This window comes from Protopterus annectens, chromosome 3.part1, assembly GCF_019279795.1.
Source record: "Protopterus annectens isolate FY-2018-M chromosome 3.part1, PAN1.0, whole genome shotgun sequence".
NCBI lineage: Eukaryota > Metazoa > Chordata > Ceratodontiformes > Protopteridae > Protopterus > Protopterus annectens.
In genome coordinates, this window is record NC_056732.1 from 1,478,582,439 (window position 1) to 1,478,603,772 (window position 21,334).

The 21,334-nt window shown below is 42.6% G+C and overlaps 1 protein-coding gene across 3 annotated transcripts in view; it reads left to right on the top strand.

Moving 5' to 3' along the window:
• The window catches only part of STK31 (serine/threonine kinase 31), a 5,081,810-nt gene that overhangs the window by 495,623 nt on the left and 4,564,853 nt on the right, over positions 1-21,334 (top strand). The window lies entirely within an intron of this gene.

Sequence of the window (21,334 nt, forward strand, 5' to 3'; positions counted from 1 at the left end):
TCAGTAATACATTGGGTTTAAACCAAACTGCTGGTAAAAGATGGAGATGTTCAAGACAATGACTAGAAACAATATGAAATTAGTGGATAAATGGGAGATGGCAAAGCATCAATCCCATTAGATATATGATTAGACATGTCAAATGTGGCTTTGCAAGAACTGACTGAGAAAGACTAGAATTGTGTTGACTGAATTAAACTGATGGATGAAGTAAATACCCCTAAATTTGTGTCATTAATAATGACACTGTCGTTGTCCTTTCGGCTTTTCCTGGTTAGGGGTCACCACAGCAGAACTCCGGTCCACTAATGATTGGCAGTAGATTTTTTTACGGGTGCCGAGGTGCCAGCTCGACGACCAACCTTCAACGAAGGCACACCCATTCTACGCATGTCTTTCGAACGCCACTCGACCGTGGGGAAGACATGCAGACTCCACACAGAAGGCGCTCCAGCAGAGAATCGAACGGGAGAACCTCTTGCTGTGAGGCAACAATGCTGCCACTGCACGACCACGGCTTTTCTAAAGGGACTAAATGAAACAAATAGTTTTTGCTCTTAATATTTTTATCACAGTTGGCATGTTACATTGTAAAGTAGCTCTCCAAAAGATGAAATCAGGAGTATTTTAAGTTTGAGGTGAGGGGGTTTACCAGTGACTGCTGTAAATGCTTAAGATATTAAAGCAACAAAGGTACTTTTTCCTTTGACGCAATGCATCCAAGCTTTATACTGTAACAAGGCAAGAAAGGCTGGAAAGAAACAAGTTAAAAAGTCAATATAATGTGGTGATCTTGAACTGCTGGGGTGGGGGATGTAAAATGTATTGGTTGCATTATATGCATCAAATAATTGTCTAGACTAATGTTCATAGCTTAAACTAAATTTTTTAAGTAAATAGGCTTGAAAAATATAACAATGATGAAAGGCAGGGCAAAAGGAGGGTTTCTTGTAGCAAATTATCTCAGTGGGGGAAGAAATTTACAGTGCATGCAGTTAACATGAGAAACATTCTTGAATGCATCTGCAGAATTATGAGCCATTTTGTTCTCATTACTAACTGCTTTAATTTAAAGAGAAGCAGTCTGTAGGTGCAGACAATTAAATCATAAGAGCTCTGAACACTCTAGGCTGACAGAAATTTACCAGCTATAGTGTAGTTACATTTAAGTGTAAACTGGCAAGCAATTTAGTAAAAAAGTGAATTACGTTTGAAACTGTGGCAAGTTAAGTTATATAAAGCAGTTGCCTTCCCAGCACTCTCAATACTTTAATGCATTTAATACAATCCACAATTTACTTAAAGGTAGCCAGTGTATTTTTCTTAGACCTAAATGTCAGTATTTACTGAAAGCACTCAAGGTGTTTTTCACATCTGCAAGTGAACTGAGTGAAGTAAAAAAACAAAAAAATCGGATAGCAATCCATGCACTCTTGCATGGGGAACCTTAACTTTAGAAGATATAATGCCTGCACATACAGCAGTCACTTTGGAGCAAATGCTCTTATCTGGTGGGATAAATTTTGTTTTTTGGAAATGTAGAGTTTTATGTGCTTGTTGCAAGTTAAAAACGATGAGGGTTCTGAAAATTTATTTAATTTTTGTGTTTTCATTGAAGTAAAAATACGGAAATAAAAGGCAATGGCAAAAGAGCTCAGTCTGCCAAATATTAGTGTGCACATATAAGCTAAACGCTGGAAATGCGCATCCAATAATTGGTGGGAATAATAGCCTTCTATCACAATGGCTACGTTGTCTGCATCATCATGGAATTTAAATAGCTTTACAGGAACAGACAAAAAGCAAAGACTATTGAATTATTTTAAGACATGCAGGATGCAGATAGCAATGTTGTAGTTAACATTCAGATGTGAATTTGCCAAAAAGGATTCCAGGATGGACAGTCAGCAGAATATCATGGCAAATGAAAAGGACAGAAATAATAGTGATTGCTAGAGAGGGTCCAATACTGACAGAAGACAAAAAAACAATATGTTAGAGTTCTGCTAGTAACGGGTTTACTGGCAAGAGAGAGTGATTACATTGGCATGTATTTACATTCTACCTAAAACTTATTATTGTGCTTAAGAGAGCTTTGGGAGAAGAATCAGCTTTCAACAAGGAATATTTATGGATGGGGGTCTACAACTTTGCTATATTTTTTAAACAAACACCTTTACTAAATTATCATTAACATACACAATCATACATTTATATAAAGAAAACAAACCACATTAACATATTTTTGGATGCAAACATTATAACAGCACATATAACATACTAAAAATTCATTGCCAGTCAAAAAAAAAATCATTCAACTCCTGCCTTCCCTTAAACCTCATTCCTCCTCAAAACATTATTCTGCATATATTGTTCCTACCATTCCCGTTTTTTTTCTAAGTATTTTGCTCCTATCCTTTTTCTAAAGATCCCACCCACTTCCAGTTCTCTCTGGAACTATATTCACTACTTCTAGTATGGTTGGTTTAATACGAGTTCCACTTTCTAGCAATTGATTTTTGGCAGCCACCAGAGTTAAACTCAGCAAGGCCTTACTATGTCTAGGCAATACCGGTTTTGTACCATGGCCATAAAAAAAATCATTTCCGGAGTTGAATCAGTTTGCTCTCCAAGCATTTCTGACAGAATAGTCTGCAGGGATTTTAAAGTTCATCCACTCATTACACTCCCAATGTGTTTCCAGTTGCCCCTTTCTTCTCCATCACACATCCAACATTTGCAATCCACCCGTGGAAAAATTATTTTTAGTCTGCTTGAGGTATAAAAATACCTATGCAAATAATTCCAAAGATCCTATATCTTCTAGACTGTTGCATATTTGGGAGACGAGCATATATCCTCCCATTGTTTCTTTGTGAACTGCTCATCAAATCTCTCTTCACAATCCTGTCTAACCTCCTCTGATTGACTGCAGTAATCATGCAATATTTTATATGCCCTACTAAATCTCTCTAACAGCAACTTCTCTTCTAGATTCTAAAAACTCTACCAGTGTTGGTCTTCCATTTAGGATCTCCCTGTTCCTTTCTGTTTTCCCATACTTAGACATCGATCCTCGATAGGGAAGGCAATCTCTAGCCTGCAGTCCAAATTGATTCTTTGCCTCTTCCCATTCTATTACCTTTCCTTCTGTAATTATTTGTTCCCAATACCTTGGTTCCTTTGCCAGTTTTCTCCATTAAATTCAAGCCCCCTCTCATCTACTCTCTGTACTCCTAATTGCAGTCATCCCTATTGACAGAAATCTCTTTTCTCGATTCCCACGTTGGCTTACTTCATAGAATACTTACTATTACTTTATGAATACAATATATTCTGTATGGTTACTGTTAATCTCCCTTAAGGATCTGCAGCCAAAATCTCAGTCTCTCATTTCATAAACGTCCTCCCTGTTCCATCAACATCCTTTTCCACTTTGAATGATAGCTTTCAGCTTGCATTATGTATAGTAGCCTTAACTGTGTAGCTGTGAAATACTCCGTAAAAACAGGAAATCCCAAACCACCTTATTGTATTGGAAGGATCAACTTATCCCACTTGACTCTTGCAGTCTTCTCTCCCAGAAAATCCTTCACCTCTGTTAATTGCTATCCATAGCTTCTCCTCTGCTTGATACAAATATGCCGGACCTGTGTATAAAATTAAAGGGACTAAAAACATTTTCACTTCTTGAATATTGCTATACATAAAACAGAGCTTCCAATTTCTCAGTTTTTGCACTTCCTTTTTTATTACCTCTTCCCAATATCCTTACTTGCCATAACAGAATCCTTTTTAACCCACACTTCTAAGTACTTCATTTAATAATGCCACACAAATATGGGTATTGCTGAACCAATGTATGTGTGGGTACATAGTTTATAGCTAGTGACTTTGTTTTATCTTCATTAATTTTGTATCATGAAAAGACTTGAAACTGTCTCACAATGTTCCAAAATATTGCAACATTGTTTTTCTGGTTTGATCAGGTACACATTATCATCTACAAATAAAGTCAACTTTTCTTATTACCATACCAATTATATCCTTGAATTTCAGAGTCCCTTATTTTCTTTGCCAGTGGTTCTAAATATAATACAAAGAAAAAGGACACTCCTGCCTGGTTCCCCTGTTCAAACAAAAAACTTATCATAGAGGAATTCCCACTCTCACTTAAATTTTCACCTCCAATCCCTCATATAGCCTCCAAATGAATTTTATTACTTTGAGAGGGAATGCAAGAGCTTCCACTGTCCTACTTGAAATCCCAGCTTACTCTGCATCAAAACCCAACAACAACCAGTAGTATTTTCTTACATTCTGCTTTACTCTGTACCATCATTGTTCTATTAAAGTTGTCAAATGTTTGCTTCTCCTCCACAAAAAGTACAGTTTTGTACCTACCATAAATGTAGATGTTAAACACAGAGGGAAGGAGGGAGAAGTATGGACTGCAACAAGGAATCTCGAACATCTACATTTATGGTAGGTACAAAACTGTACTATGTTCTTTCGCCTTCCCTTGCTGCAGTCCTGACTATTGCAGAATCCCAAAGCAGAAAGGAAGGATTAGTACGTAATGAAACCCTGTCCTTATGGAGAAGGACAAACCTTTGTCCAATAATTAAAATCTCTTCCATTTTTCTCATACACCCTCTAGTACTAGGCCTTCTAGCTTCCATAATCACATTTAAAACTTGTTGGACATTGAGCAGATGACCTTCTGAGATAACAGATGAGGAATCAGAGGTAAAGGCCAGGAGGCTTCTTTACAAGACTCCTTAGAAGTGGGTACCAGTGTGTGCGAGGCCAATCTGGAGCTATCAAAATCATCCTTGGCCTGTCTTGTCTGGGTTCCCCATGACACTGTCAATTTCTGAAATACATGAAGATCCAGTTTCCACTGTGGGGATCCATGATTTGTCTGCTTAATACATCTGCTAGGGAGTTCTGTCTCCTGGCAGAAAACCTCTGAAGAGTCAGAGTCAGCGCTGCGCTTTCTCCATCATCCCATGCCTGCATAGAGGATAGAATGTATTAGTGTTCCCCCTTGATGCCATGTACCACAGTTGTGTTGTCTGTTGTCTGGCAGGCCACTTGTCTTGTATCCACTTTCCATTTAGATGAGCTCAAGCAGTGTCCGAGGCATCTGTCGTTAAAATCTTGTTTAGGTGACATTCCTGAGCCCACCACAAGAATTCCTTTTGAAGGCAAGGTATTTTGAATGACAGTGTCCAAATCTTGGCAGTGCTGTGTCCATACATTTTGAGATACCATTGCAGACCCTAATGGAAGGACTGTCCTTGCAGTCAGCACGGGACTGATGAGATAGTTGATGGAGTAAGTGACAGAAAAGGCCATCTGGGCTGCTGTATTCAGTCTACACCAGAAAAAAGCAATGTCTTGAGAGGGTACTAGACTTACCATCCAGTGATCCTTGCCCAGCAGAGGTAACAGTTGCTGTAACGTCAACATCTTGAACTTGGAATGTCCAGATAAGTGTTGAGGATAGATAAAGAGGAACATCTGGCATGCCTTTGAAAGGGCATTGTGTGGAAATAAAATCTGTAACCGATGAATGATATCCAGCACCCATCTGTCTTTCTTGATTTGGTTCTGCTTAAACGAAGGGACTGGACCCCTGCCCACACAGAAGTCTCTGATGGGTTGTGATCTGGGCCTAAACCTAGAGCAAAGAATGCTTACCCACTTGTTCTAGACACATGAACCAAATCCAGCAATTTTACACTCAAATACCTTCGCACCAAGCATCACCTTAGATTTCAATTTGTAAGGAGATAATTTGATATTTCAGCATATAGAACTGACAACAACGCCCTTCAATAAGGAGTGGAAGAAAGTATATGATTTCTTACCTTATCCAAGCCCATCCAAAGCCCTAGAGAGGGTACAGCATTTTTTTTAACAAGCTTTAACACCTTTAAAAAGAAGCTTTGGCAACAGAAGGAGAGGCCCCTAAGGAAGAGAGGAAGAGGAGAAGAAGCGTTACCTCCTGAGAAGCCCCCCAGCCTGGCCTACCTCCTGTAAGCACATCAGTATGCAGTAGAGCTCGATCGAGAGACAGCTAAACCTCTGGCTCCCCTGAGGCTCCCTCTCCCCGAAAAACCGACGACCTGACGAGCCCGACCTCCTGCAGCAAGGGAAGACGAAGAACATCCACACTGATCTATATCCATCAATTTTGATATCACCTTTACCAGTCTTTTAGCCATAACAGACAGACGCTTTATAATCATGGTTTAAATTTGAAATGGGCCTATATGAAGCCAGATCGGATAGGTCTTTACCATCTTTACATATTACAACCACCACCACAGCAGTTTTCCAAGATATTGATACTAATCCTCCATTTAAAATACTATTGAACAAAACAATCCAGATCTTTAGCTGGATCTGCTATAGTGAAAATGTATGACATGGACCTAAAAGGGAAATATAATAAAAAGGTAGATTTCTGAAACAAGATAAAAGGAACACTGGGTATGGAAGTTGTAAATTCAGTAGCAACAACTCACAATTTACATATTCCCAAAGGTACAATAACTGAGCAAGTCTGGAAAATGACAGGAGCACGTGTACTTCATTTAAAGCTTTGACACACATCCAATAACTATTTCACACCATGCACCTATAAAAACGAAGATAAAGAAGAAGAGCAATGAAATAAAAATACAAGTGTAATTTCTTTCTTGCACGTTAGAGAGAGAGACAGAGAGGAATACAGGTTCATAGGTGTGTACTAGGCCAATGGCCCTGAGCCTTTACAAGCCTAGCACATAGAAGTGCCATGGCATCATGACGCCATTAGTTCCCAGTGCCTCTATCAAGCAGAGCCACTGAAGTGATCCCTGGAGTGAAAGTACAGTTTTGTACCTACCATAAATGTAGATGTTCGAGTGCTCATACAGCTGCAGTCATAACAGATGGGTTATCCTGCCATCAGGCGGGTCCTCGGTCGGCCGAATTCCAAAGTCTAGGTCCGGCGTCGGTTGTCGTGGCTTCTTCCCTGACGTCAGTGCGGCAGGGGTATAAGAGAGGCAGCCGAGGCCATTTTCTTCAGTTTTTCTTGCCCCAGATGCCAGGTGCCCCCAGAAGGAAGGCAAACATAATGTTATGCAAAGATGCAATGTTGATAAATCAAAAACAGTAGTTGCAAGCAAATACACCATAAAAGAATACCCCAAAAAGGTTATATGAAAAGTGTTTGTCATAAGGCCTGTCCTAAGAGGGGATGGAGGGAGGGAAACCTGGACTGCAGCTGTATGAGCACTCGAACATCTACATTTATGGTAGGTACAAAACTGTACTATGTTCATCGTGCATACAGCTGCAGTCATAACAGATGGGTAGAATCCCAAATCTAAGTAAGGGTGGTAGGCACTAAGTGGAACTAGGAGGGGCTAGGATGCCCTGCAGGACTGCTGTGGCAAAGCCCGCTCTAGATTTTGAGTATAGTGGGAGGTGATGGTGCTTGGAGAAAGTGTGCACTGAACTCCAGGTGGCTGCTTCCAAAATGTCCTTGGTAGGGACCCCCCTGAGGAAGGCTGCAGAGATAGCTGTGGCTCTGGTGGAGTGGGATCTGATGCATGCAGGCACAGTTTTTCCATGAAATGAGTAACAAAAGCGTATGCAGTGGGCTATCCATTTTGAAATTGTCTGTTTGGAAATAGCCTTTCCTTGAGCACCTGCAGCATGGGACACAAAGAGTTGCTCAGATTTCCTGAATGGCTTTGTCCTGTCCAAATAGTAACGAAGTTGTCTGTGAATGTCCAACGAATGTAGTAGTCTTTCCCCTTTGTTTTGTGGATTAGGATAAAAGGTAGGTAAGTGGATAGTCCGATTCAAAGCTACACTGGATACTACCTTTGGCATAAAGGTAGGGTTGGTTCGTAAGGAAACTCTGTCCTGATGGAAAATGATGAATGGTTGCACAACCATGAGGGCCTGTAGCTCCGAAACCCTGCGTGCTGAGGTGATAGCCAAAAGAAAGGCTGTTTTCCATGACAAGTACTGTAATTCTGTTGAAGAAGCTGTCTCGAACGGAAGAAGGGTCAGCTTTTCCAATACGAAGTTGAGGTCCCAAGCAGGGACTGGTGGTTTCCTTGGGGGGGTTTATATTGTTTGCCCCTCTGAGGAACTGTCTTAAGAGAGGATGAGAGAATAAAGGTGGATCTGTGTTGTATTGTGCAGAAATGGCTGAAGTGTGGATCTTGAAGGAGAAGGAAAGTCCATTGTTTAACATCTCAGCTAGGTACTGTAAAATTTGAGGTATATTTATTACCCAAGGATTCTGTCCCTTTTCTTGATTCCAGGCACAAAATCGTTTCCATTTGGCGGAGTAGGCCTTTCTAGTAGAAGGTCTTCTGGCCTCCAAGATGACATCCTGCACCTCCTTGGAGAGGAGAAACTGTTGGGAAATCAAGGAATTCTCCATGCAGCTAGATTTAGAGTTTTGAGATGGCTGTGAAGAGTTTTGTAGTTGTGCTTGGACAACAGAAGAGGGACTAGAGGTAGGATCCATGGTGGGGAATGTGTCAGGCTCTTCAGGAGTGGATACCAGTGTTGTCTTGGCCAGTCTGGAGCAATGAGAATCATTTTCGGCCTCTCTGCTCTGGCTTTTAATAGAACTTTGGGCAGCAGAGGAAGAGGCGGGAAGGCATAGACTGTCAATGTTGCCCAAATGAAGGAAAGTGCGTCCACTTTCCAGGCCTGTGGATGATAGGTCCTTGAACAAAATTTTTTCAACTGGCAATTTCTGTGGGTAGCAAAGAGATCTATGTCTGGCTGTCCCCATGCCTGAGTTATCTTTGTGAAAACTTGAGGATGCAACTTCCATTCGTGTGGATCTGTCATATTTCTGCTTAGGTTTTCTGCCAGTGTGTTTTCCTTCTCTGGCAGGAATTGTGCCTGTAGTTGAATTTGCAATTCCAGTGCTGTGTTCCATAGGGTCATGGCTTGCCTGCACAAGGGGTATGAATGAGTTCCCCCATTTATGTACCACATCACTGTGGTGTTGTCTGTCCTTATCAATAGCTGGCCTGGATACAGTAGGTCTTTGAATGTCATAATAGCCTTTTGCACGGCTAGCATTTCCTTTTGGTTGATGTGAAAGAGCTTCTCTTTTCGGGTCCATTTTCCCTGAATGCACTGATCTGTCATGTGTGCTCCCCAGGCGTAGTCTGAGACGTCTGTTGTGATGATTTGAGTTGCTTGAGGTAAACAGAAAGGAAGACCTGTTTCTTTGGCAAGCTTGAGCCCACCACATAAATTCCTTTTGAAGGCATGGAATGAGTGGTATAATTGCTTCCAAGCTGTGGCTGTGTTGAGACCATAAGTTTTTTAGGTACCATTGAAGTTTCTTCATATGCAGCTTTGCACATGGGATTAGTAGGATGCAAGATGCCATGAATCCCAGAGCCTGCAGGACTTTCCTTGCAGTTAGCCTGGTGTAAGTTGCCATTTTTCTGAAGTATTGAGACAGGTTGCCCTTGCTTGTCTGGCGTGAGGTAGGCCATCTGGGTGGTTGTATCCAAGCTGGCACCCAGGAAAATTATTTGTTGAGAGGGTATTAGTTTTGATTTCTTTTTGTTGACTGTGTATCCCAGGAAGTTCAACAGTTTTATTACAATCGCCAGGTGCTGCAGTAGTATGTCCTTGCTGTCCGCTTGGATCAGGCAGTCGTCCAGATATGGGTAGATTTGTATCCCTTGTAGTCTGCAGAAGGCGATTACTGATGCCAGGCATTTCGTAAACACTCTGGGCACAGTAGATAAGCCAAAGGGCAATGCAGAGAATTGGTAATGGGTTGAACCCTGCAAGAAATCTGAGGTATCTTCTGCAATCTTGTCTGATAGGGACATGCAGGTATGCCTCCTTGAGGTCCAATGTTACCAGCCAAGACTCCTTGCCCAGCATGGGAAGAAGCTGCTGTAATGTGAGCATCTTGAATTTTGGCACTTGTAGATATGTGTTTAGGATGGATAGGTCTAAGATAGGTCTCCAATCTTTGTCTTTCCTTGGTACCACCAAATGCGCAGGTAAAAGCTGCTCTCTCTAAAGCTAAAAACACAGCATCAATGGGACCGGATGGTGTCCCCAGCTGTGTGGTACACAAACTCAATGAGGAACTAAACCCGCACATAAGGCAGCTGTTTAATCTTAGCCTTACCACAGAATACGTGCCCAAGGAGTGGCGTACGGCAACTGTGGTCCCACTCCACAAAGGCGGTGCCTCTACGGACCCTGGTAATTACCGCCCCATAAGCTTAACAAGCCTGGTCTGCAAAGCTAAGGAGAGGATCATAATGGAACTCATAAACAAAGACATAGGGGACTTACAGACATTGGACCCGACCCAGTTTGGCTTTGTCAAGGGCAGATCATGCCTTTTGAACTTGGTGGACTTCTTCGAAACAGTCACCAAGGCCATTGATGAGGGAAAGGCAGTCCATACAGCATACCTTGACCTTGCAAAAGCTTGACACAATACCCCACTCAGGTATTATAGAGAAACTTACCAGCTTAAATGTAAACCCATATGTCACAAGATGGGTTGCAAACTGGCTAAAGGACAGAACCCACAGGGTTAGAGTTGCTGGCACCATGTCAGACTGCAAGCGGCTCACTTGTGGTGTCCCACAGGGCTCAGTCCTTGGCCCCTGTTGTTCGGCATCTACTTCTCAGAAGTACAGGCAAACATAGGAGGACTATGGCTGACAAAGTTTGCAGATGACTGCAAACTGGGTGCCATAGTGGAAAGTACATCGGACACAGATATCCTTCAGAGGGGTCTCACGGAAACTGATAGCTGGTGCCAGAGCCATGGCCTGAAGTTAAATGCCAAAAATGTATAGTCATACCCTTCGAAAAACAAGGTAACCGCAAGCTACCATATAGGTGGCAATCCACTAAGCACAGAAGAGGTTATCAGGGACCTGGGGACCCAGGTTGACAGTGGCCTTTCTTTTGACACTCACATTGCTAAAGTGGTTAGAAAGACCTTCTACATTGCCCACCTGATCATGAAGGGATTCACATCCAGATCAAGTGAGGTCATTGTTCCCCTGTACTCTTCACTTATCAGACCAATGATCAAGTACAATGCCCCATTCGGGATGCATCTCACCCGACACCTGCAGCAATTGGAGAGACCCCAAAAGTTCCTCACCAAAAGGATAAAGGGATTCCAAAATCTGTCATATGCTGCCAGACTGAAGAAACTCCAGCTCTATTCAGTCGTATACCGTCTGCTCAGAGGTGACCTATGCCTGACATACAAGGCCATGTCCAACCCGGAATTAATGGACATGCTCCACCTCAAAAAATCCAAATCTACCAGATCCACTAGAGCAAGCGACTTAAACCTTAGCACGGATATAAATAAGACATGCTGGAGGGATAGATTTGTCACTCAGAGACTCCCTATGCTGTGGAATAAAATCCCGGTCCATGTGAGGCAGAGCACCTCGCTGGCTCTGTTCAAGAGAAATCTTGACCGGTGGATGAGAGATCATAGGTTTACCCTGGGAATCATCTCTGTGTCACTGCTGGACAGAGGCACAACAAACTAATGGGCACAATATTTTTTAACATAAGGGGTGGCGTAAGCCACAAAACTTTGGGCTAGGCTTATAAATGCCTTAGGGCAGATAGCCTAGTATAAACCTATGAACCTATGAACCAGGAATAGTCTGGAATAAAACCCTTGACCCTTGTTCTTTTGCAGGTACCTCTTGAATTGCTTTCATGTCCATGAGAGCTGAAATTTGTTTTTGTGCCTCGGCCCTTTGATTTTGTGGCAAGTTTGGCATGCCTCTCATTTTTGGAAGGGTGTGAAACTGGAACCTGTAGCCTCTGTCTATAACGTCCAGAATCCATTTGTCATTTGTAACAATATGCCAATTCTTTGAGAATAATGTCAGTTTTCCGCCCAAAGGTGCTGCCATTAAAGCTTTGCTTGGCAGGTGTAGGGGGAAGTCATTGTGTTTGTTTTCTAAAAGACTGTGATCTATCTTCTCCACCTCTTGGGGTTGGTGCTTGCCACTGTCTGGCTCTGAAAGATCCTTGAGGTTGCCCTCTACCCCTTGGACGCCTGTATCTGCCCCTTTGAGGTCTGTCCGTGGCTGGAAAGGACCAATTTTTTGAAGGCCAGTTTCTGCTGAAACGTGGAGGCTGTACCTGTAGGAAATATTTCACTGTTTGCATTTATTTCGCTTTTTCCTCCATTTTCTTTAGCACCTCCTCAGCTTTAACACCAAACAATACATCTGTTTGAAGAGGTGCATCTAATAATTTAGCTTTGACATGGTCTGGTAAGGTTTGCTCTTTGAGCCAAGCATGCCTACATATAACAGACCCCATAACAGCAGCTCTACATGAGGCCTCAAAAGCATCAAAACCACACTGCAAGGTATGTTTACCCACTTGCTCTGCACCATGCAACAAATCCTGCAACTCTTTTAAATCTGGTTGTGTCATCTTGCTTTTCAGCTGAGATATCAAAAACTGTTGATACTTTAACATATGGAACTGACAGTTTAATGCCCTCATGGTTAAAGTGGCCGAGGTGTACACCTTTTCCCCCACCTTTCTAAAGCTCTGGAATCTCTCTCTGAAGGTAAAGGGTTTTTAGCAGTAGAGGCCTTAATTCCTGTTCAATACCCGTCTGGTTTAACAGGAGCTGGAGGCAAAGAATCTGGATTAAGGATGGCTTCTGTGTACACATCATCCAATATATCCAAAACAGGAGGGATAGCCAGAGGCCTATGCTGGGGGAGCAGAAGAAATTCCCTGAGCCTTTTCTTGGAATCTGAGTAATCTTGGCCTTCCCAGTGAAAGTGTTCCCTCAATGTATGCAGGGTTTCCCCAAAAGAGAAGTCCTCAAGGGGGGGGGACCGAGGGGATAGACTCCTCTGCATCAGAGTCTTCGAATGGAGAATAGGCATAATCCTGGTCCTCGGATAGTTCTGAGGTAATAGAAGCTTGATCTGAGGAAGGGTAGTCTTCCTCTAATCTGGGCCTTTTGTCAGAGGGGGGGTTGAGAACCCCTGATAAGAGTAATCAAATCCTCAGCCATTTTAAGCATCTGTTTTTTAGGCATGGTGCCTTGACAGGGGGTCTGAGGAACCTGTTTTTTGGTTTTCATGGCTGCTTTAGATTTAGTGAAGGCTTTAATAGAGAAGGAGGAAGGCCTGAAGACCCCTTGAGAAATGACAGGCCTGTCTAAATTTTTAGTTTCCCCGCCAGGAGTGGCGTCGGTATCTGTAGTAGGAATAGGGGCAGAGGAGCCTGCGACCTCGGGTACTGAAGACACCGGTAATGCATTGTCATCGGTACTCAGGGGCTGCGTAGGCGCCTCGCTGAGAACCGGTAGTCGGCCTTAGCGTGGTTTCAGTAGGAGGTGCGGACCTCGTATGTCGGTCCTTATCTTTGCGTTTTTTGCTCAAAACTGGAGTCGGAGTATCCGACGACATAATATAATTACATTTTTACCAAAAAAATGAAGGGCGAACTTCGCCCGACGCTTAACAGTGCACTTGTTGAATCTAGCACAAATATGGCAGGCTGAGACGTCGTTGTCTGGGCCTAAGCAAGGTATACAGAAAGAATGGAAATCCTTAAGCGGTATTTGCTTCCCACATGAAATGCAATTATTAACGTTGTCTGACATCGGTCTGAGGCAAGAAAAGTTTCCCCAACGGGGTACTTAGCTTTCAAGAAGACTTCGGCTGAAATACTTTCGTAAATCTCAGGAGCTGGCCGGCACTTGCGAACTGCTTCGGGCACCGCACGGCAAGAAAGACTGGAGAAAATGGCGTTGGCTGCCTCTTTTATACCCCTGCCGCACTGACGTCAGGGAAGAAGCGACAACCGACGCCGGACCTAGACTTTGGAATTCGGCCGACCGAGGACCCGCCTGACGGCAGGATAACCCATCTGTTATGACTGCAGCTGTATGCACGATGAACATCTATTTCCCATCCACTCAAGATCTCTCTTGAAAAGGGCCAGTGAGGTGCTCTGCTTGACATATATGGGAAGTCTATTCCAGAGCATGGGCGGTCTCTGGGTTATGAACTTGTCCCTCCAGCATGTTCTATTGATTGTGGTAATGAGGTTGAGGCCCCTGGAGCAAATGGTGTGGAGGGATTGGGGTTTCTTCAGGTGTAACATTTTTTAATGGGGCTTGGTCAGACATGGCTTTGTAAGTCAAGCAGAAATCACCTCGTAATAGATATATGACACAGAAAAGCTGGAATTTGAGTCTGTCCACACAGGGCATGTGTTTAAGGCCTAGGATCCTCCTCATGAGGTACTTTTGTGGCATTCCAGCTGTTGCACGTGTTTAGTGAGGTACATGCCAAATGGGGCATTATACTCTAGGATTGGTCTATTGAGGGAAGGATAGAGAGAGGATTACCTCTTTCTTTCTGGATGGAAAACCCTTGGTAATGAGATGTGCCACATAGGACTTTCTGACCATAGTGGTGGTCGAAGGAGAGGTTGCTGTCAACCTGTGTCCCCAGATCTCTTAACACCTTCAGTGGTCTACCATCAATGTGGTAATTAGTGGAAACTGAGTTTTTCCCAAAGGAAATGACAATGCATTTTTTGGCATCAAGCTCAAGGTCATGGTTTTGACAGCAGTCATTGGTCTCACTGAGGCCTTTCTGTAGTATGTTTACATCACTTGGGGAGTTAATAATGGCTCCAAGCTTGCAATCATCGACGAACTGCGTCAGAGTCCCTCCGTGTTGGCCTGGACTTCTGAGAAGTAGATGCCAAACAGGAGAAGACCCAGGACCGATTCCTGTGGGACTCTACTCATGACTGGTCGGCAGTCTGATTTGGAATCTGCTACTTTCACAATGTGGGTTATGTGAGCCAATTTGCAACACACCTAGTGAAATAGGGGATGATGCTTAGTTTGATGAGTCTATCAATAATTCCTGAGTGGGGAATGGTATCAAAAGGCCTTGCCAGATCACGGTAGGCTGTATGAACTGCCTTGTCCTCATCCACAACTTGGGTAACTTGACTCAAAGTCAGCCAGGTTGAGCAGGCATTATCTACCCTTCACAAAACCAAATTGCATGCGATCCAGAGTTTGGAGATTACCTATATCCTTGTTAATTAGGTCCATGATGATGAGCTCCACAGCCTTACATATATCAGTCTTGTCAGGCTAATGGGGCAATAATTCCCAGGGTCTGTAGTCGCTCCCCTTTTATGGAGAGGGATGACTGTAGCAGTGCACCATTCTGTAGGGACAAAGCCTGAGGTGAGGCTGTGATTGAACAGGGCACACAGGTGTGGTGCCAGTTCAATTTGCAGTTCATGTAGAACACAGCCAGGGATATTGTCAGGTCCCATGGAAGCTATATTCTTAAGCCTTGGACAATGCAGCTTTAACCTGTGCTGCAGTAATGCTGGGTGCCCGGCATTCTTCCGGTATTGTGATTGGTCCTTTAGAGGGAAGAGAGCAGTAAAGTTGGTACTGAATCTGTTGGTCAGTATGTTGGCAATATCTGTTGGCGCAATATAGGAGGTACCATTGTGCAGTGACTCAAAGCAAATCCGGGTATTGGCGAGGAGATTCTTGATATAACTGTAGAAGGCTTTGTGGTTTAGTGTCTGCTGCAATTCTGCTTTCAAAGTTAGCTTTAGAGATTTTGATGAGGGATCTCAACTTTTTGTTGAGGCTAATAAGGGAGTTTTTTCCAGTCTTGGGACTTCATCTTTTTCTGTAACAGTTTCTTCTTTCTGTTGTAGAGTTTAAGGGCAGGGGACCACCAGATTGGCTTCCTTTTGGAGGAGAGCATCTTTGTTCTGCTGGCTATGGTTAGTTCCATGCATTTATGTACGTGTTCGTACAGTGCACTGGTGTACGACTCTGTGGTCATGCACCTATTTTCCATTTGCATGGGTACAGTAAAATTGGGGACCTCTGTTTTTAGGAGCCCAAAATCAGCTTTGAAGAAGTTTTTCATGGTGGCTACCTTTGCTGGTGGTGTGGATGAGATGTGGATTTCCAGGGTAATTAGTTTGTGGTCGGATCTAACCAGGAAGGAATTGACTATTTGTGTTGAGCAATGGTTGCCCATGTTAAAAATAACTAGTTCAAGGATGTTTATTCCTCTACTGGGGGGTAAGATTGAGCTGGTCCAGCGCACTGGAATTAATGAATTCCAGGAAGCATTGGGCAAGTGTATTAGTGCACGAGTAGTTTTCTCAGTTGATGGAGGGGTAGCTGAAGTCACCCAGTATGAGAGTGTTGGGTTGGACCCTAACAGTTTCCAGGGTGCTTAGGAATGTAGTTTGAGAGTCTTGGGACATGGTTGGGGACCTATAGCAGGGCTATGACCTGAATCGCCGTCTTACCCACTGTTAGTTGTACTGAAGTATCTCAGATGCATTATGCTGGGCTACCCGCTGTTAGTTGCACCTGAATTATCTCTGATGCATTATGCTGGGCTACCCGCTGTTAGTTGCACCTGAATTATCTCTGATGCATTATGCTGGGCTACCAGCATCAAGGTGTGCATATCCTTTATGAATATGGAGATGGAGATGGCACTGTCTTTGGAGATTTGGTCCATGTTCTGGGGCCGAAAGGTGTGGAATGAGTTCTAGCACAGTGGTGCTTTCTGCTGCTTTAAACCACGTCTCTGTTACAGCACAAATGTCTATATGCTCGAAGCATTCCTCAAAATGGAGAAAGTGCATCTTGAGATTTAGACTTCCAGCGTTGAAACAGCATGACCCTCAGATTGCATGTATTTATAGCTGTTACGATGGTAATTTGGTCTTTGGAACACAGCCTAAAAAAAGGAACTACAGGGGTGGCAAGAGTCTTAGCCAGTATCCAGAAACCTAGGGGTGACAAATGCAGGCCATCTCTGACAAAGCATCGAGGTCAGTCAATCATGTCATCCCAAGAAGACAGATAATGGATCCCCTTAGAATGACACCATAAAAACTTATAAAATTGTTGAAGTCAATTTTCTGCTTGCACTGCAGTATTATTTTGGGCGACGGTAGGATGCTACTCGGGGCTAGGGTCATACCTGCCTGGGCCACATAATTCGAAAGCTCCTCCACGTCTCTTTTCATGTAGTCCAGTGAGGTGCGTCTCAAGTCATTCACACCCACATGGACAATGAAAAAAATCATACTTGTGCTTGTTGTGGAGTGACCTGTGCGTGTGTTATGTGCTGGATCCTGGCACACGACAGACAGCTGACTGTTACCTTTTCCTTATTCAACCTAGTGAGTGGGACATCAGTGTGCCTCACTATCAAGTCACCTATGATTAGTGTATTGGGTAAGCTGTTTTGTCTTGGGGGCTTAGGAGCACACTGTGTAGGTGAGCTATGTGTCTTGTAATTTGTGCTGTGTTGTGATGGTAGAGCGAGTTTCTGATTTGGAGGTCTCTGGTAGATTTCGATGGAGAGCCTCCACAAAGGTGGGTGAGTGGATTGTGTTTGTGTGTGAGAGCTGTAATTGTGGGTGTTCTGTAGGGCTGTGTGTTCCATGTGATGTGGTGCAGGTGTTCACCTTCTCCTCTTTACCAGCTATTCTGGTCTTCACTAGAGAGAGAGTGCAGGTCTTCCAGTTTGGATATACAAGTGCATCGCTCACAAGTCTGAGTGTTGGGAGGTAAGAGGAGAGGGTTGTCTGTGTACATGAGGCAGTTGCTACACTGCCTCAGAATGTCCAAGTTCACCAGGTTAATAGGAGAAAGCACAGGAAACTGACCTTTAGACATGCCAGGAGGGATGGTCATTATTAACATGTACTGGAGTGGTTTCCTCATAGGACGTTTAGTGCTGTTAGCACTTATGATACAATAATTGCTACAAGAAGCCAGATGGAAGTGCTAGGTGAATAAGCTAGTTAAATGCAAGAGATAAGAGAACTAGCAAGATCTAAGGGAAAAATTGAAGAGTAGACTTTCTGGCATCGGTAATAGTTTACCCTAGGTTACCACTCCCACTGATAAGCTGAGAGGTTTCCCTCTAACACAAAGGTCTGGGGAACTCAAACTACAATACAGTCCTGAACACAGCAAATCTGCATCTGGACTACTCTAGTAACAGGAAAGGTGGGAAAACAAGCTAGAACTTTTTTCTTACTACAACAGTAGCAAACGAGCAAACTGATTTAATCAAATTAACCAATACAAAAGCTAAAAATTGAAGACTGCTGGAACAGGGTTCAATCAGACAAGTTCTAACTGCACACTCCTGCCACTAGGGTGCAGGGAAACCTTCTCCAAAAAAAGATGGCCTGCATTAGTGCTCAAGTTATACAAACAAAACTAGATTCACCAGGTCTGAATCTAGTCTATGCTACAGAAAACAAGGCACAACAATTTCAGAAAGAAACAGTTCAAATAAGCAGGCACAATAAGCCTTTAACCAGAAATTCCCAGCTCAGAATGGCAGAATCTACCCTCTCCTCCCACAAGAGTGCAGACCACAAACCTTCTTAATGTAAAATAACTGGCCTGAAGCACAAGTGTTTAAACCAAAAGGTTTAGAATAACAGTTGTAATTTAATCAGGCTACTAACAAACAGTAATAAATGCAGCAGAATAAATGCAATTGAGTACTTTTAAGAACAGACAGCAAAAGCAAAATAAAGTAATAATAAGGAAGAAACACAAATACAGTAAAAGCAGTTGAATAAAGTGCAATTTTTTTTGGTTAATTGGGAAGGGATGAAACACAATAATTTAAGGTTGGTAAACTAAGGGGTGGGCCTTCCCAACTGATCTCTCTCTCTACTCAGTAGAATAAGCTGATGAGATGGGACTAGGAGTGTCCAAAATTAGACTTATAGTAGGGGTGGGCAACTCAAAAGCCACCAAAGTTAAGAACACAACAAGGACTGGGCAAATGGGTGGGTAAAACTCCAACAGAACAGAAAATTTTAAACAAACAAAACAAATGTAATACTAGAATAAGACGCAAAATAGAAGTGATCAAACCTTAAATATTAAGTGCTTCAAATCAAAATTAAATGCAGAGATGAGTGATACTCAGAGCAATGCAGCCAACACAAACACTTCCCTAAAAATTGTGAATCATTTCCAATACCCTTTCTTATATGGAAGACAGACATTTCTTCAGACAGGATCACTGCCGAGTGTGTGATAATCTGCGCAGTATAGAACAACTTTCTTACAACAAAGGACATATGTTGGTCTATGTTTAAAAAGGGGCAGAAATAAAAAAGAGGGATGGGAAAGTAACAGGAGTTAATGTACTGCTTAAGGGGAATCTCACAAATCAAGAATAGGTGCTAATGTAAAGTGCAAGAGAGAAAATAAACTGATAGCTGGACAATATGCAGGAGTTTAGAAAGATTGCTATTAAGCAACTATTACTTTGACAACTCCAGAGCACAAAATAATTTTAGCACAATGAAGTCTGCAACACTAAGAAAGGGTTGTCATCAAACTTGGGGAGCTTATGACACGAGAAATAACCACATATCTTATAGAAGTTATCACTTGTTAGGTCTGACCATAAAGCAGTCTCCTTTGAAATAAAAACTGAAACTAGAGATCCTATCCATCCAATGTACCTTTAGAAATTTCTTTAAGACAAACTACCTACCACTAAGTGATATACTGGCAAGCTTCAAATCCCCACCAAATTCCTTTAATTCCAACAAATACGCAAAAACATACACCACCACTCTATACCAGCATATAAACAGCTGTGTAGATGCAGCTGTGCCCTGTAGAACAAGTTTAGGGCAAACCCCTCCAAAAGAAACCCACACATTGGAACCACAATATCAACAAGCTTTATAATAAAAGGAAGAGAAGTTTGACCAAAAGTAAGAAGAAAAATTCCCAGAATGTCAAAGGATGATGCAGCAATATGCTGACCTGATTGCAAATGATGCTACCTATGGGTTGCTGATGATAGAGCAAACCTACTCGCCAATACATTTAGCTCTAACTTTACCCCTCTCTCCCCTCCACCACAGAATATAAAGTCCTAAAAGTGCTATCAAAAGCTAAAAATACTGCAGTGATGAGTCCTGAGGATATCCCTGGACACATCTTAAATGGCATGAATTTCTTTCCACTCCACTAACTACCTTGATTACAGCAAGCTCAGATGCTCATAAGCCTAGCACTTATACAGCAGGAACTTCGTATTTTAACATTTGTTAATGTCTGTTATGTACTTCACAGATAAAGATTCTAGTTGTCTACTGATGTACTATGTTCTTCATCTGTAAATATGTTGTAAGTAATTGCTATGTAAATTGTTAATCGCTATGTAATCCAATCTAACTACTGTCTGCTTATTTTAACTGTGGAGCTTTTCTCCCCGGGCCTCCGCTGAAAATGGACCTACGTCCAGTCGGACACTCCCGGTCAACAAATATACATAAATAAATAAATGGATGAATTACAATTTGCCCCCCCCAACACTGTTAAAGCTCAACCTCCATACAGATCTTGTATCAAGTCAATGGAGAACACAGCTACAGTCATTCCCCTGCATAAGGGGAGGACTTTCCACAAATCACAGTCAAAGACCCATAAGTCTGACCATTGTCATATACAGCACCATCAAATGACTCATCATGGAATTAATCAGGATACAAGAAAACTTTACACACTGGACCTATCTCAGTTTGGATTCATCAAGGATAGGTCATGCTTAATCAACCTAGTGGAATTTTTTTGGAAATGATGAAGGCAAAGCGGCACACACCTCATACCTCAACCTGACCAAAGCGTTTTAACAACTCCCCACTCAGGCATAGTAAAAATAATAAATAAATCCCTGTTGTCACACTCTGGATTGCCAACTGGCTCACAGGTAGGATGCAGACAAAATAAAACAGGGGAAATTACCTACACAAAAGAGACCAGTCACCAGTGGAGCTCCCCAGGGTTCTGTGCTGGGATCTTTCCTGTTTGCCATCTACTTTTCTGAAGAAAAGCTAACACCAAGGGGATCTACCTTGCAAATGACTGCAAGCTTGGAGTAGTCAATGAATGCCCAAATGAGTTGGCAATCTTGCAGGAAAGTTTGCCTCAAATAAATAGCTGGTGCCAAAATGACTATCTGAAACCAAAATGCCAAAAATGCATTATTGTATCCTTTGGGAAATCATCCACCACAGAGAACTACCACATTGACAATACCACCCCCCCCCCAAAGAGTTGACCCAGCTATTCAGAATTAGGAACATACGCGAAAAATGACTCAAGTTTTAGACCAACCCATGTCCTTTGTTGGAAGAGAAGTCCTTCTATATTGCATAAATTATAAACAAAGGG